Source organism: Tupaia chinensis, unplaced genomic scaffold, assembly GCF_000334495.1.
Source record: "Tupaia chinensis unplaced genomic scaffold, TupChi_1.0 Scaffold145870_1, whole genome shotgun sequence".
Taxonomy (NCBI): domain Eukaryota; kingdom Metazoa; phylum Chordata; class Mammalia; order Scandentia; family Tupaiidae; genus Tupaia; species Tupaia belangeri.
This window is the reverse complement of record NW_006205727.1, coordinates 4,149,960-4,164,105: the sequence shown is the minus strand read 5'-3', so window position 1 is coordinate 4,164,105 and position 14,146 is coordinate 4,149,960. Positions and strand designations below refer to the sequence as shown.

Sequence of the window (14,146 nt, the reverse complement as noted above, 5' to 3'; positions counted from 1 at the left end):
AAGGGACAAATCTTTCTTTAATCAATAAAACATGAAAAGTTTAGTTCTCTTCTAATATCCTTTGGTAGCATACTATGCGGACTTCTAAACTTTAATTTTCCCATTTGTAAAAATGGGGAAAATCATGCCATCTCAAAAGTTCATGATGATTGGGGCCAGCAGTTAGCATAATGGCTATGTCGCAGGACTCCCACGTAGTCGACCGCCGTTCGAGTCCTGGACCCGGTGGCTTAAACTCACGCCGGGCGCGTGTGCGTGTGTGCCCAAGATCCCAAGAGGAGAATGGAGGAGAAGGGATTGCAGCATGGCCATCCCCCCTGGGGGGTGATTTCTCACTTTCTCTCTCTCTGTCTCTGTCTGTCTGGTGAGCGCATGCGCCCTAAAGCAAAAACCTCTCAAAAAAAAAAAAAGTTCATGATGATTAAATGTGATGATACATTTATAAAGTACTTTAGAAACTATAATGTGTTGAGTCCATGTTATTTACTATTAGATAAAAGTTTGGTAGTAGAAACAACTGTTTTTAGAATTATATTTACACAAGGAGTAAGCTAAAAAGTGAAGTTCCTACTCTTTCAAAAGAGAAGAGACTCAAGAAAAGGAATAGAAGTAGAAATAAAAGTGTTCTAAGTGAAAAGAAATAAGAACAAAATAGAAGTCATTTTAAGTTTCCCTAAAAATGAGAGTAAATATATTTGAAACAATAAAATTCCTCTGTACCTTCTCACAAGTGCATTCTCTTTGTTAGAGATAGCAGAGTTATTGCCTGATCTGCATCTTCCTACAGGACACTGAAACTATAAGAGAAAAATCTGGGGAGGTGATGTCAAAGCATCAGGATGTCCTGCTATGTTTGGTTCAAGTCCAAACTTTAATGTGAGTTTAATTTTTTACATGTTCAATGAGCAATACTATGATAATGCTGAAAAGAAATACTGGATGAGAAACAAGAGAGGCAAAAATTCTCAAATCTCACGCGGTCAATCCTGACATGATTCTAAGTGAATAGACTAACCACTTTTTAGCCCGGCCCATTCGGAGGACACGGTCTTTTGTTTAAAGCTTGCAAATCATTGATATAAAATAAAATGCATCATCTTAAAGCATAAAGGAATGTAGAAAAATAAATAGTAATAGCACTGCAGAAATGTGATTTATAGCTAAAAATATCTAATATTTTAGTGCCTTTCTCCCTGTTTTTAGGCTGATAAAAATGTTTAACAGGACCTTAATCCTAATTTAAGTGGCTTAATAAAGCCTCTGATAGAAAATGGTTTGGACTATCAGCAAGATGCCTTGGGATTATCTTAAGTAGTAATTAGCAATCAACCATTAGATTCGATGACCAAAAAAATACAGAACCATCTCTTCGTCAGATCCAACTATTTAAATTGATAATGGTAAGACTGGAGAGAAAGAACAATGTATCTCCTAAGCTAAAGCGTAAGAATTCATAAACCTATCCTCATAGCTGTCACAATCAGTATGCAGTTTACTGCACTGATTCCTGGGTGGAAAAGGTATTGAGGGCTGGGATCCAGCCTGTTCTCCATTTGCCAAGCTCTGCTCCCTGAGATGAGGCTGCCATCACCCAGGAGGAAGGGTCTCCTGAAATAAAAGCTCCATGGGCCTGAAGGGCAGCAACATCACAAGGCTAACTGTCACAAAAACCATCATATAGACTATGTAGGATGTGGCCTGGCTAGCTCAGTAGTACCTCTCTAAGTGACTTAGGGAATATTCTTTTCATTTCTTCACCTAAAAAATCCTTTACATTGTTAAATTCAAATGCTTGAAAAATCCACGCATGGACTATATCCATCTCCTGTTGATGGGTAACACCAAGGGTCTTCATCTTCTATTAGAAATAACTATAAGCAATTGTTATGGAACAAGGCCTTCACCTAAGTTTTTTTTTTTTTTTTTTGAGGGGTTTTTTCGCTATAGGGCGCGTGCGCTCGCCAGACAGACAGAGACAGACAGAGACAGAAAGCAAGAAATCACCCCCCAGGGGGGATGGTCACGCTGCAATCCCTTCTCCTCCATTCTCCTCTTGGGATCTTGGGCACGCACGCACACGCGCCCGGCATGAGTTTTAAGCCACCGGGTCCGGGACGCGAACCATGGTCGACTACATGGGAGTCCAGTGACATAGCCATTACGCTAACTGCTGGTTCCCACCTAAGCTTTTAATCAATGGCATTTATACTATGCTCTACTATCCTCACTTTCTTGTCCTCCAGCATCAGCCCTAGATGACTTGGAAGCATCTACAAGACTTTTCTCAAGGATTAAGCTCCAAGATAATTTTCTTTAAAATCTAATTATATGTCGGGACCAGCAGTTAGCATAATGGCTATGTCGCTGGACTCCCATGTAGTCGACCATGGTTCGCGTCCCGGACCCGGTGGCTTAAAACTCATGCCGGGCGCGTGTGCGTGCGTGCCCAAGATCCCAAGAGGAGAATGGAGGAGATGGGATTGCGGCGTGGCCATTCCCCGGAGATGGGATTGTGGCGTGGCCATTCCCCTCGGGGGTGACTTCTGACTTTCTATATCTCTGTCTCTCTCTGTCTTTCTGGCTAGCGCACACACCCTATAGCGAGGAAAAAAAAAAAAAAAACCTCTCCAAAAAAAAAGGAAAATCTAATTATATGTTGCTTAAACTCATTTGATGTTAGCATCTCTGATATAGCAAAGACAACATTTGAGAATTTGTATGTATTTAAGCTAATGTTTACATAGTACTTAATGCACACCAGGCACAGTTCTAAGTGCTTTCTTTAGAAATATGAACTCATTGGGGACCAGCAGGTGGCGTCATAGTTAAGGCACTGGACACTCCCACATGGCCAATAATGGTTCATGTCCTGGACCTGGTGGTTTGCTTTCTCACTTCCTCTCTCTCTCTCTCTCTTTCTCTCTCTCTCTCTCTCTCTCTCTCTGGTAAAATTAAAATGAATGAGTGAATAAAATTAAATTTAAAAATAATTATAAAAAAAGAAATATGAACTCATTAAATCCTCACAAGTTATTATTCATCCTTTACATGTGTACAACTGAAGCACACAGCTAGTACAACACAGAACCAGGAATCAATCTAGGCAGTCTGGATCCAGAGCCCATCATACCCAGACTTCTTTGCTGCAGGTACTACTCTAGTTACAACAAAACAGATACTTCTGAAGAGTATGTTTCCCAGTACTCTTGTTCAGCAAATGCCCTAGGTTACAACTTGTGGCAAATAAATTCTGTGGTTCTTAAAGACAGATATAAACCTAAATTTTTAAAAATCTATTTTAGTATCACATCAAAAGAACATAGTAGGATGCAATATTATCAACTGAAGACCAACTAGAAGATTTTCTTTGTATTCAGCCAAAAACATAGTTTTTGCAGATAAATCTGAAATATTTTAAAGCAAAATGAAATGCCTATTCTAAACTCCTACCTTTCAAGGACAATATAAAAATCCCATAGTTTGTTTGTCTGTTTTCTTTAGAGAGATTTTTGCTATAGGGTATGTGCACTCACCAGAGAGACAGAGATAGACAGATAAACAGAAAGCAAGAAATCACCCCCTAGGGCAGATGACCACACCGCAATCCTTTCTCCTCCATTTTCCCCTTGGGATTTTGGACACACACACATACGTGCCCAGCATGAGTTTTTAAACCACCAGGTCTAGGATTCAAACCACAATAGACTATGTGGGAGTCCAGCAACATAACCATTATGCCATCTGCTAGTCCCCAAATCCCATACTTTTAATAATAATCCAAATAATCAGAGACAGCATTCATCTTTACTCAACTCTCTTTTTTTAGATTTTATTCAATTTTTTTTTTTTTAATTTTTAACTTTTGTTTGTTTGTTTGTTTGACCAGAGAGGGACATACAGAGAGAGAGAAAGTAAGAAAATAGGCCACTAAGTCTGAGACTTGAACCTTGGTCGGCCACGTGAGAGTCCAGCACCCTTTACTACTATGCCACCTGCCAGTTCTCATCACCTTTTTTTTTTCCCCCACAAATTCAGGTTGCACAGCTTATAAGGTGAAAAACTTCTTTTTAAAGGTAGGAGGGATGCATAGTCAGTACTTACCCATAAAGTTTACTCTTCAGAATCATAATGACTGTCACTACAACTTGATCGATCAGAGGAAAGAAACTAGAATAATATTTCTTAGATCTGTGTCCTCTTAACTTTTTTAAATGAAATTTCTAGGGCAAAAGAACTTACTTTTATCATTACACCAGTACCTAAATGAAATTGTCAAAGATATGTGTGTGTAAAAATATATGCATGTAGATGCAAATATATGTGTTTTATATATTATAATCATACTCTCAAAGGATATTGTCAATTATAATCAATTTAGAATGAACTTTATGAAATAACAAAAAATGACTAAGTCCTGGCTTCTCAAAAAATTCTGAAAGTGGATTTTAGCCTAATGGGTTAAAAACACAAGTATGAGGTACTTGCTGAGAGCACATCTGGAATCACTTTATCCTGGAACTGTTGTATAATGAGGTGCTAACATAGCCAACTTGGCTTCCCTCACCCCCCATTAAAATGTGTGTGTGTGTGTGTGTGTGCACGCGCATGTGCATGCTTGCCTCTTTGTGAGTGTATGTGTGTATCCTGGACTTAACCCTCTTTCAGTAGCAAGTTCAAATTCCAGAACAGCTTGTCCAGCGATCACATTGGCAGGAATGTGTTTGTCTTGGAAACCTGTGGACCAAAATATGCTCATCCTTAAGCAGATTCTGCAGATAACAAGGACCAGCCAATCAATGTTCTCACATGTCATAGAACTACTAGTTCTCATATTCTTGCCCTCTTTCCAATATCAAGCTCATATTCTCTTGCTTGTGAAATAAAGGCCATAAGCCAGGAGTTGTAACAAATCCTAACAAAACACCAAACAACCAAGACTTTTGGAAGAATCAATTTGGGAAGGAAAGGGGCAATTTTTCGATAAAGCATGTGGATTTACCACCTATTTTATGGTTGTCAATTGACAAGTTTTCTAGTAGAAAAAGATTGCTCTGGAGAAAGAGATTCCTCCATGGCTCCTAAGAACTAGTGATTTCAGGGGAAAAAAGAGAAATGAAGATTTTCTACTGATAATTCAGCCTCCTACCCACAAACTCAAGTGGTAGGGAGCCCCTCTAGCCTTCTCTCTGTCTCGGTCTCTATCTCTGTTTCTTTCTGCCTCTGTCTCTGTCTTCTCATTTTTTTGTAATTTTTCCTTTAAAAAAAATTTTAAGGTAAAGTATTTTCTCAGCTTTCAGCCCTGCTTTTATCTTGCTAATAATCCCCCTTTCCCCTCACACCCAAAAGAGGTAAGGGGCAGGCCTTCAGAAGACAATTTCTCTATGGCTCTTGAAAATAGTGGTTTTCTATTTTTTGCTTTTTTTAAAAAAAAATTATTTTGGTTGTATTTTTTTCTTCTTTTTCTCTCTGTTTCTTTGTTGTTGTTGTTGTTGTTTCTCTCTCCCTGTTTTATTTTATCTAATCACTCTGTTCCTCAATCTCTATTCACTGTGTCTCTAGATGAATCTAAGGGAACCATAGCCAAACATCCAAATACTATTAGAGTTAACATATTCCTCAATATCCACTAAATCTGCTACACAAAGGGATAAAAACAGAACGGCAAAGAAATTCCAGATTACCTCCTTCTGCACTCTCCTGAACGTTCAGACTGAACTTTAAGAATTAGGAAGAAACATACCATCCATCAGATGACTAGAAATCATCACGGGGCTACAGAAATATGGGAAAGCAAGAAAATACCTCTCCTCTTCGTCCACAAATAACTCAATAGAAATCATGGAAATATCTGATAAAGAATTTAGAATATTCATAATGACAAAGCTAACAGAGATGGAAGAGAAGAGAGACAATGAACTGCAGAAGAGGCAGGAGAAAGGAGCTTACAAGTTTCAAGAGGTGATGAAATTCTTGCACGATCTAAAAGAGAAATTACACAATTTAAAAAAATAATCAAATGGACATGTTAGAGATGAAGGCTATAATATGGGAAGTCAAAATCTCCCTTGAAAGTATTAAAAGCAGACTAGATCATACAGAAAATCAAATCTCAAACATAGAAGAGAAAATTACTGGCCTAGAATAATCCACCACAAAGACTGATAAAATTGCCCAAAAATACAAGAATAATATACAAGAAATACTAGATACCATCAAATGTCCAAACACTTGGATAATTGGTATCCCAGAAGGTGAAAAGACTAATAAGGGCATTGATAATCTATTCCATGGAATCCTGCAAGAAAACTTTCCAAACCTAGAGAGGCACTCAATGATCGAGTCCCAATACAAAGGACCTCAAATAGAATCAACCCAAGAAGATCTTCTCCAAGACACATTATAGCCAGATTGATCAAAACCACAGACAAAGACAAGACACTAAGATTGGCAAGAGAAAAAAGGCAAGTTACCTACAAAGAATATCCCACCAGGCTAATAGCAGACCTCTCATCAGAAACAATGCAAGCAAGGAAAGAATGGGAAGATATATTCAAAGTGCTAAGGGAAAAGCAATTTCAACCAAGAATACTGTACCCGGTGAGATTATCCTTTATATGGGAAGAAAAGACAAGAATATTCTCAGATAAACAAAACCTTACAGAATTTACCAGCACCAGATCGGATCTCCAAGAAGTTCTCAAGGGAGTGCTATACCAGGAAAATTAAATATAGACACACAGAAATAAGAGTTCAAAAACTAAAAAAATGGCCAACTTAATCATACGGACAAGTCTAGAGTTGAATATTATATCCCAGAATTTAATCGGGAAGATCAAACCACAACAGAAGATAAAGTACATGAGACTGAACCGGTGAAATAGCATTTTATGACTTTTGACTAAAACATTGTTGATTTTCTTCTAGGCTTTGTTTTCCAGTTTTAAGGATTTTTGTCCTGTCTTGAACTGTCAATAGGTTCATGTACCTACTATTTGAACAGAATTCTAACCTGTTTCCTGGCTTTTAGTTTTAAACAAAGTTCCTTAGAACTTCTTTGATTTATGAAAGTTAAAACTGCTTTTCTTGAAATTATCAGTGTAACTTGCTATTGAAAGTAGTTAGATTATTTAAGAAATTGTGTGTTTGATAAATATGAGGGAAAAAGGAATGGAAGACAACTGTAGACACCAGAGATAGTGTGGGAAGAGGGCGGGAAAGGGCAGAGGGTCAAAAATAGGGGTGAAAATAGGGTGAATATATATCTAGAAATGGAAAATTACTGACGATAACATGCATGATTAAGTCACTATGCAGTATATTCAGGATGGGAAATTACATTTTGTATGCTGTGATGATGCTTAAGGAATAAATGCAAATTAATTTTTTTTTAAAGTTTCAGAAATAAATAAATAAATAGATTGCTCTCATGGTTGAATAATTGAGTTTACCAATTTCCATAACATGGCATGAGTGGAATGACAAAGCAGGAGGCCTGAGTGCTACCTCTAGTCCTACCACTAATCAGCAGTTCAACCAATGATAAGCTCTTCTCCTGCCTGGCCTCGGATGCATCCACCCATAAAATAGAAAGGTTAGTCAGATAATATCTAAAAACGTTTCCAATTTAGAATCTATTCTATGACTCAAAGTAATAGCCTCAAATTGTGTGTGTGTGTTTGTGTCTGTGTGTAGGTGCTGTGTGTGTAGTATGTGTGTATATGTAGATATGGAGAGAGGAAGAAGGAGAGGGAGAGAGAGAGAACACTTGACAGGATCTCCTCCAGTTCCTCAGGACCTTGGACACCCATGTGTGCACACAGTGTGTTTCCAAGCCTACCCAGGGACCCAAACCCATGAATCTGAACCCACAATCAGTGACATGGTTCCCAGCTCTGCAGGACACTTGCATTGCCACTGTGCCACGGCTGGGCCTCACACATTTTACCTTGATAAATATAGCTACTTTCATTTTAAAATGTTATTTTATGTTAGTATATTATAGTTCATTATTTTTAATGAATTAATTACATTTCAGTTTCTGAGTCTTCCTTTCTAATATGGTCAATACCAATAGATATAACCCATTTAATCAAAATTCTTTATAATCCCTGATAATGTCTTATTTTTAATTTGCCAGAGGGTATGTGCACTCACCAAAGAGAGAGGGAGAAAGAGAGAAAGCAAGAAAGCACTCCCATGTGGCATGATCACACCACAATCCTTTCTTCTCCATTTCTCTCTCCTTTCAGGTTTTTGGGCATGCACACGTGCCCAACATGTTTCTCAAAACACTAAGTCAAGAACTCAAACCATGCATTCAGCCATGTGGGATCCAGCTCATGTAACCACCAGGCCATGGGTTGGCCCCCTCAATAATTTTTAAGAGTGTAAGAGGATCCTAAGATTAGAAAGCTGGTGTAGTGGTTAAGGGGACAAAATTCAGAGCCAGCTGCCTGAGTTCAAGTCTCACCTCTACCACTGGGGAGTTGTAGGACATTGTGTACAGTTAGTCAGAGAGTTGCTCTGTGCCTTAGCTGAGGATAATACAATAATAGTATTTACCTCACAGGGTTGTCAAGAGGCTTAAATGAGTTGATACATGTACCGTGCTTAGAAGTACAGATGTTATCCATCATTCTCCTTGGTGTCCTCCCCTTCTCTTTCTCTCTCTAGCTATTATCTATCTATCCCTTTCTCATTTGGTTCTGCTTGGTTTCAGCCATGTGGGCCTGGTCTAACAACCGCCTGGTCTAACAACCGCCGCCTCTGCCTTAACTAGCAGTGGCTGTGACTAGCATTCCTTTTCCAGGTAAAAAAAGGTGCAGCTGCCCTGACTCACCAATACTACAACCACCACCTCTTGCCCCTACATGGCTACAGCCAGGTGAAGCCTGAATTTGCCCTTCACAGAAGCTCCATCAGCAAAAGGGAACTGGAAAATCAAAGTAAGCAACATTACGTTTTAAAATAAAACACACACACACACACTTTCTCTGTCAAAAGAATTAGAATGTGAAACTTTAGCCTTAAGAATAATCAATGAAACAGAAGAAGGAAATAAAGAGAAAATGCAAGCAATAACATTCATTCCTTAAAGGAGAAGCTGGTATTTGCTAAAGTCCTTTCAATGTGAACTGTTTTCTTTCGGAGACTTCCTTTTTAAAATCTTCTGTTTTTAATTTTTTAAAAATTAATTAGTGTGTGTAGGTGGGTACAGTATGGTTTTTCACAGCATGCATACAGTGTGTAATTATCAAATCACAGATATAGTCACATTCACCTTCTCACTACCTTCCCCATTCCTGACAAAGAAGCTTCAAAACATCGATCTGCTTAAAAACGATGATGAACCAGCTTCCCATCATGTGCACATGACTGATGGCCTTTTTAACTTTCCAGGGGAGTCTTTAAAGTTTTATGAATATTTATAATCACGGTTGACCCTGTAGTCTGGTGCTTATATAATAGAAAAGGGGGACCTCGAGCCAGACTGTGGTGCAGTGATTAAGGTGGCTGGATCCCACATGGCCAACCACACAGTTCAAGTTCCAGACCAAGTGACTTGAGAAACATGCTAGTCACATGTGCATGTGCGCCAAAAATCCCAAAAGAAGGGCAAGATAGAGAAGGGACTGTAGTGTGACCATTCCTCATGCGAGGTGCTTTCTCACTTTGCCGGTCTCTCTCTCTGGTGAGTATACACTGTTTTTTAAGGAAAAAATTTATTAAAAATAAGATAAAGCAAGATCCCACATGGCTGACCTCAGTCAAATTCTTGCCCTCGTGGCTTGAAAAACAGCAGGCATGTGCGCATGCTGGTCAAAGTTGCAACAGGATAGAGAAATGGAAAACAGATTGTGTCATGACCACACCCTACTGAAGGGATGCTATCTCCCTCTCCTCTTTTTCTTTCTCTCATATACACACATGTGTGCATGTATATATATAAAATCATAACTTCTTTAATAATAATATATGAATCTTTATAATCATAAATCATTGCATTTATTACTTTTCTTATCTGCTTTCACATAAATTTTCCTTATTCTTGGCAGTGAGCATGTTGTTATTCGTATTTTACAGTTTAGGATACTGAGGCTCAGAGAAACTAGCAAACTTGCCTAACATCACAAAACTTTAATTTGACAGAATGGAAACTGGAATACAAATGAAATTGGAGGATTTAAAGAACAGAGGAGTAGGAGAAATACACAGCAGGGAGGGGCAGGGCATGGTAGGGAGGGTAAAACTAGCCTATTTTTGTTAGGGGGTTACCACTTAAGCAAATCTGCCCTTCTATGGAAATTACCTCTACTAACCCCCCTAGAGATTTTCAAAGCCTTTTTATTACCTCCACAACTCAAGCTTATACTCTAAGAATTCCAAGACTTCTTTTCATTATTTTTTTAACTTGCTAACTCATTTATACAATGGCTACCACAGAAGTACTGTTCTAAGGAGAATTTTAAAGAAGGTACACAGGTATGTTTTATATTTGAGCTGCTTCTGAATAGAGTGTCTGTAGATTGAAAACTGCCTGTATTGCATGTATGATGTCATTAAATATATATTTGGTCTGTCCAAAACTATCTGGCACTCATCCTTTACCAACATTACTGAATATTTTAGTTTCTCAATCACGTGAGCTTAAAAAGCAAAGCCAAATCTTATGAATATCAAACTTGAGTAGTGACTCAGGTTGATCACATTACTTTGAAACAGATAAAAGCTAAGATTCATGAAGGATCAATTGGGGTGAATGTTCACTTTAATGGAATATAAAGAGGAAACCTGGGTATGTTTAAACATTCATTAATTTAAACACAAATGTTAAAGAAAAATAATTTATCTTACATAAAATAATAGATATCTGAAATATGTGACATTCTTTGTATCTAAGGATGCTAGTACAAAGGAAAATACTTTTAGTAGTAGCGATATATTTAAAACTGTACTCTTACCTATTTACTTAGTAACTTAGTAGGTCTGTCCAATAGAACTTTCTATGATAATGGAACTATCTATATTGGTGTGTCCAATGCAGTAGCCACTAGTCACATGTGGCTATTGAGTATTTAAAATGTAGCTAATGTTATTGAAGAACTTCATTTTTAAATTTTATTTCATTTTAATTAATTTAAATAGCCCTCTGTGGCTCCTGGCTTTGAATTGGACAAAACAGTTATAAAGTTTCCATCAGCAATTAGAAGAATAGTAATAATCCCACAAGCCAGTCTGTAGTTTAGTAGATGATGGAGCCGGATCCCACATGGCCACCTGTAGTTTGAATCCCAGCCCCTGCCACTTGAAAAATACGCCAGGCACGTCCAAGTCCAGGACCCAAATTCCAATAGGATGGAGAAATAGAAAAGAGCATGACCATGCTCCATAAAGGAAGTGGGTTACTTTCTCTTTCTCCCTCTCTCTGACTCTTCCTGGTGGGTGCATGCACCTCTGGCAACTAAACAATAATAATAATCTCATAATTCTGTCATTCTAAAGACCCCAAATTGTGAGTATAATTAAAGCTATAGTTACTAAACTTCTAACCATTACTTGGGTGCTAAAATAAAGTTAACTGGACACAAAATTTCTCAGAGGTTTTATTTACTAATCATCAAAAACTATCATGTGCAAAATAATACGTGGGATATGTTTAGGCTCAAATAAAATATATACCCCTGGTCTTAGACAATTTATATCTAGTGGTAAAAATGTGTAAAAACACAAATAATACAAGAAAATATGACAAAGGATGATGATGGAGAATTGTTCAGTATAGACCAAAACTGGATGGAGACTATGTTCTCCTGAGGGGTACTATGGTCTCACTGTTTCTGTTAAATCCCAATTTCGAACATCCTACAGGACAAGGCTGGCTAATCATGTGAACTCATGCTTTTAAGAAGTACTGCTGAGTGCCATAACACCGATGAGCTCTGGAGACTCAATGCTGAGCAGGACAGAATGTCTGTCCTTCAGGGAATTTAATCTCCTGGGAACTACAATCAGGTGACAGACAATGAGAATGCGGTTTGGTAAGTACCACCACAGGAGCTGACCCTGAGTTCCATGTGGGCTCACAGAAGAGGCTTTTAACCCAATCTCTGTAGGTCACAGAAGGTTTCAAGTACTATACAGAATAGATTGTGAAAAGGAAAATAAAAAATCCTATCTTCCTATTACATCTATTGAATAGTTAGATTTCTTCTGGAAATTTCCTTTTCATTTCGTATTATGTCATTGACCCTTCCAAGGGTGTTCACATCTTGAGTACACTTCGATCAATACATATTTATCGAACTCTGAGTTGATGAGCCTTGTTGTCATTTTCCCGAAGGGTTCACCATGTCCTGTGGGCTAAAGGTATATAAAGGCAAACATTTCTCCTGAGAAAAACAAGTTCCTAGGTCAAATATTTTAGTAATCTTCCATCTAGTACTGCCTTGGAATGCATGGCTTCTTCTAAAGAGTTCCTTTTTTAAATTGTGTGTGGTTTTTCTATCCAAACTAAATTTAAACAGTTCTCCAAAATAAACTTCAAGAAGGCTAAATAAACAAAAGAAAAAAATCCACCAAAATGTAAATATACTATTTGAATACAATTAAACGTATTACTAGAGAATTCCTATTGCAGAGTGACCATAGTAATGGGACATACCTGGTATTCTGTGTGCAAATTCTTTCCTCCGCTTTAGGCTAGATGGCCTGGAGCAAGTTATCTAACTTCTCCTTACCTCCATTTCTACATGTGTAGACAGCAGATAATGTGATAAGAATAACCCTCACAAAATTGAGATAATTGAATATGCACATATTTATTAAGAACTTAAAGAGTGCCTACCCTAAGCACTTAACTGTAGTAACTAGTCTTACTCATTACAATTCCAACTGCAGAACCCTGTGAGAAAATACACACATTCTGGCAGAGAAGTTAAAACAAATATGGAAAATAAGAGACATCCAGCAATTCAGCAGCTTTCTCTATTCTACCCTTGGCCTCAAGGTAGGAAGGAGAAAAGGGCCTCCAAGAGAGGCTGTGAGAACTCAACAGAGCAAACCCACAAACCCACCTTCCAGGAAAGGCAATTGGTAAACAAAGATCTTAATTTTCTAATTCAGACTAATTTATTTATTTATCTACCTACCTATCTATCTATTGCTTGCTTGCTTGCTTCCAAGACTTTGATGGAATGACTTGAGAGGAAAAGGGCACAAGAGATAAAATAAAATGACTGCAGTATTTGTGTAATAAATGCTTTCTGACAAGAACAGCGAGATGGGCTAGTGTCTAACGTCTACTCAACACAGCAGAAGGATAAGAGGAAAGCTCTGGGATGCAGATTTCCAAATCCTAACGGGGAACCATCTGGAAGCAGTTGCACGCCAAATCCCACGTTCACGGAAGCCTGGAGGATGTCCTCATGGGTCTGGGGGTGTAATCTGACAACTATGAGTGCCTTGGGGATTTCGGGACACAGATGACGGGCCAAGGCTCGCCTGCTCGCGGTCGCTTCGCACAGCACAGTTCTCCACGTCAGGAGCCACGTACTCAAGCACCGAAAGATGCCAACAGGGCGTGATGGTTTCCCGGACTGCAGTCTCCCAGGCAGGGCATCCCTACCCGGCCCGGCGCGCTCGCGACCGACTAGTCCAGCGCGCCTCCAGGTCTCCGACGGCTTTCCTCAAAGCACCCCGGAATTAGCCCTGACGTCTGAGGGCTCTCTAGGTTTTCCATGTCGCAGGCGAGCGCGACGGGAGCGCACCTGGCAGCCTCCCAGCAAGCCCAGGCTAGACCGGCCCATCCCTCACATCCAAGCAGCTAGGGGTAAGGTACCCGCCGCCTGGTGAGTCATTGTCACGTGGGTCCCGGGTGCGCAGAGGCGGGCTGCGCCTCGGCGGCCCCGGCGCTCGAAGTCAAGAGTGGAAAATTTCCGGAGACGCACTGCGCCTGCGCACTGGAGGCTCCGCCCCGCCCTCCCCCGCCGTCGCCGTCCCTCTCCCGCCTTTCTCCCTCCTTCCTCCCTCCACCACCACCCCCCCGCCTTCCGGTCGTGGCGGGCCGGACACTGCGGAGGTTCCCTTTTCCCAGGAATGCTGCGCTGCTCACGCCCAGTCAGCTGCAGGCCCCAGGCTGGGACCGCCC

The 14,146-nt window shown here is 39.5% G+C and overlaps 1 long non-coding RNA gene across 1 annotated transcript; it reads left to right on the top strand.

Moving 5' to 3' along the window:
* The first annotated feature begins 10,182 nt into the window (after positions 1-10,182).
* LOC114006164 (uncharacterized) lies at positions 10,183-13,835 on the top strand. The gene is made up of 3 exons (XR_003547917.1): positions 10,183-10,482; positions 11,869-12,038; positions 12,898-13,835. It is a non-coding gene; the product is annotated as an uncharacterized LOC114006164 (long non-coding RNA).
* Positions 13,836-14,146: the final 311 nt, after the last annotated feature.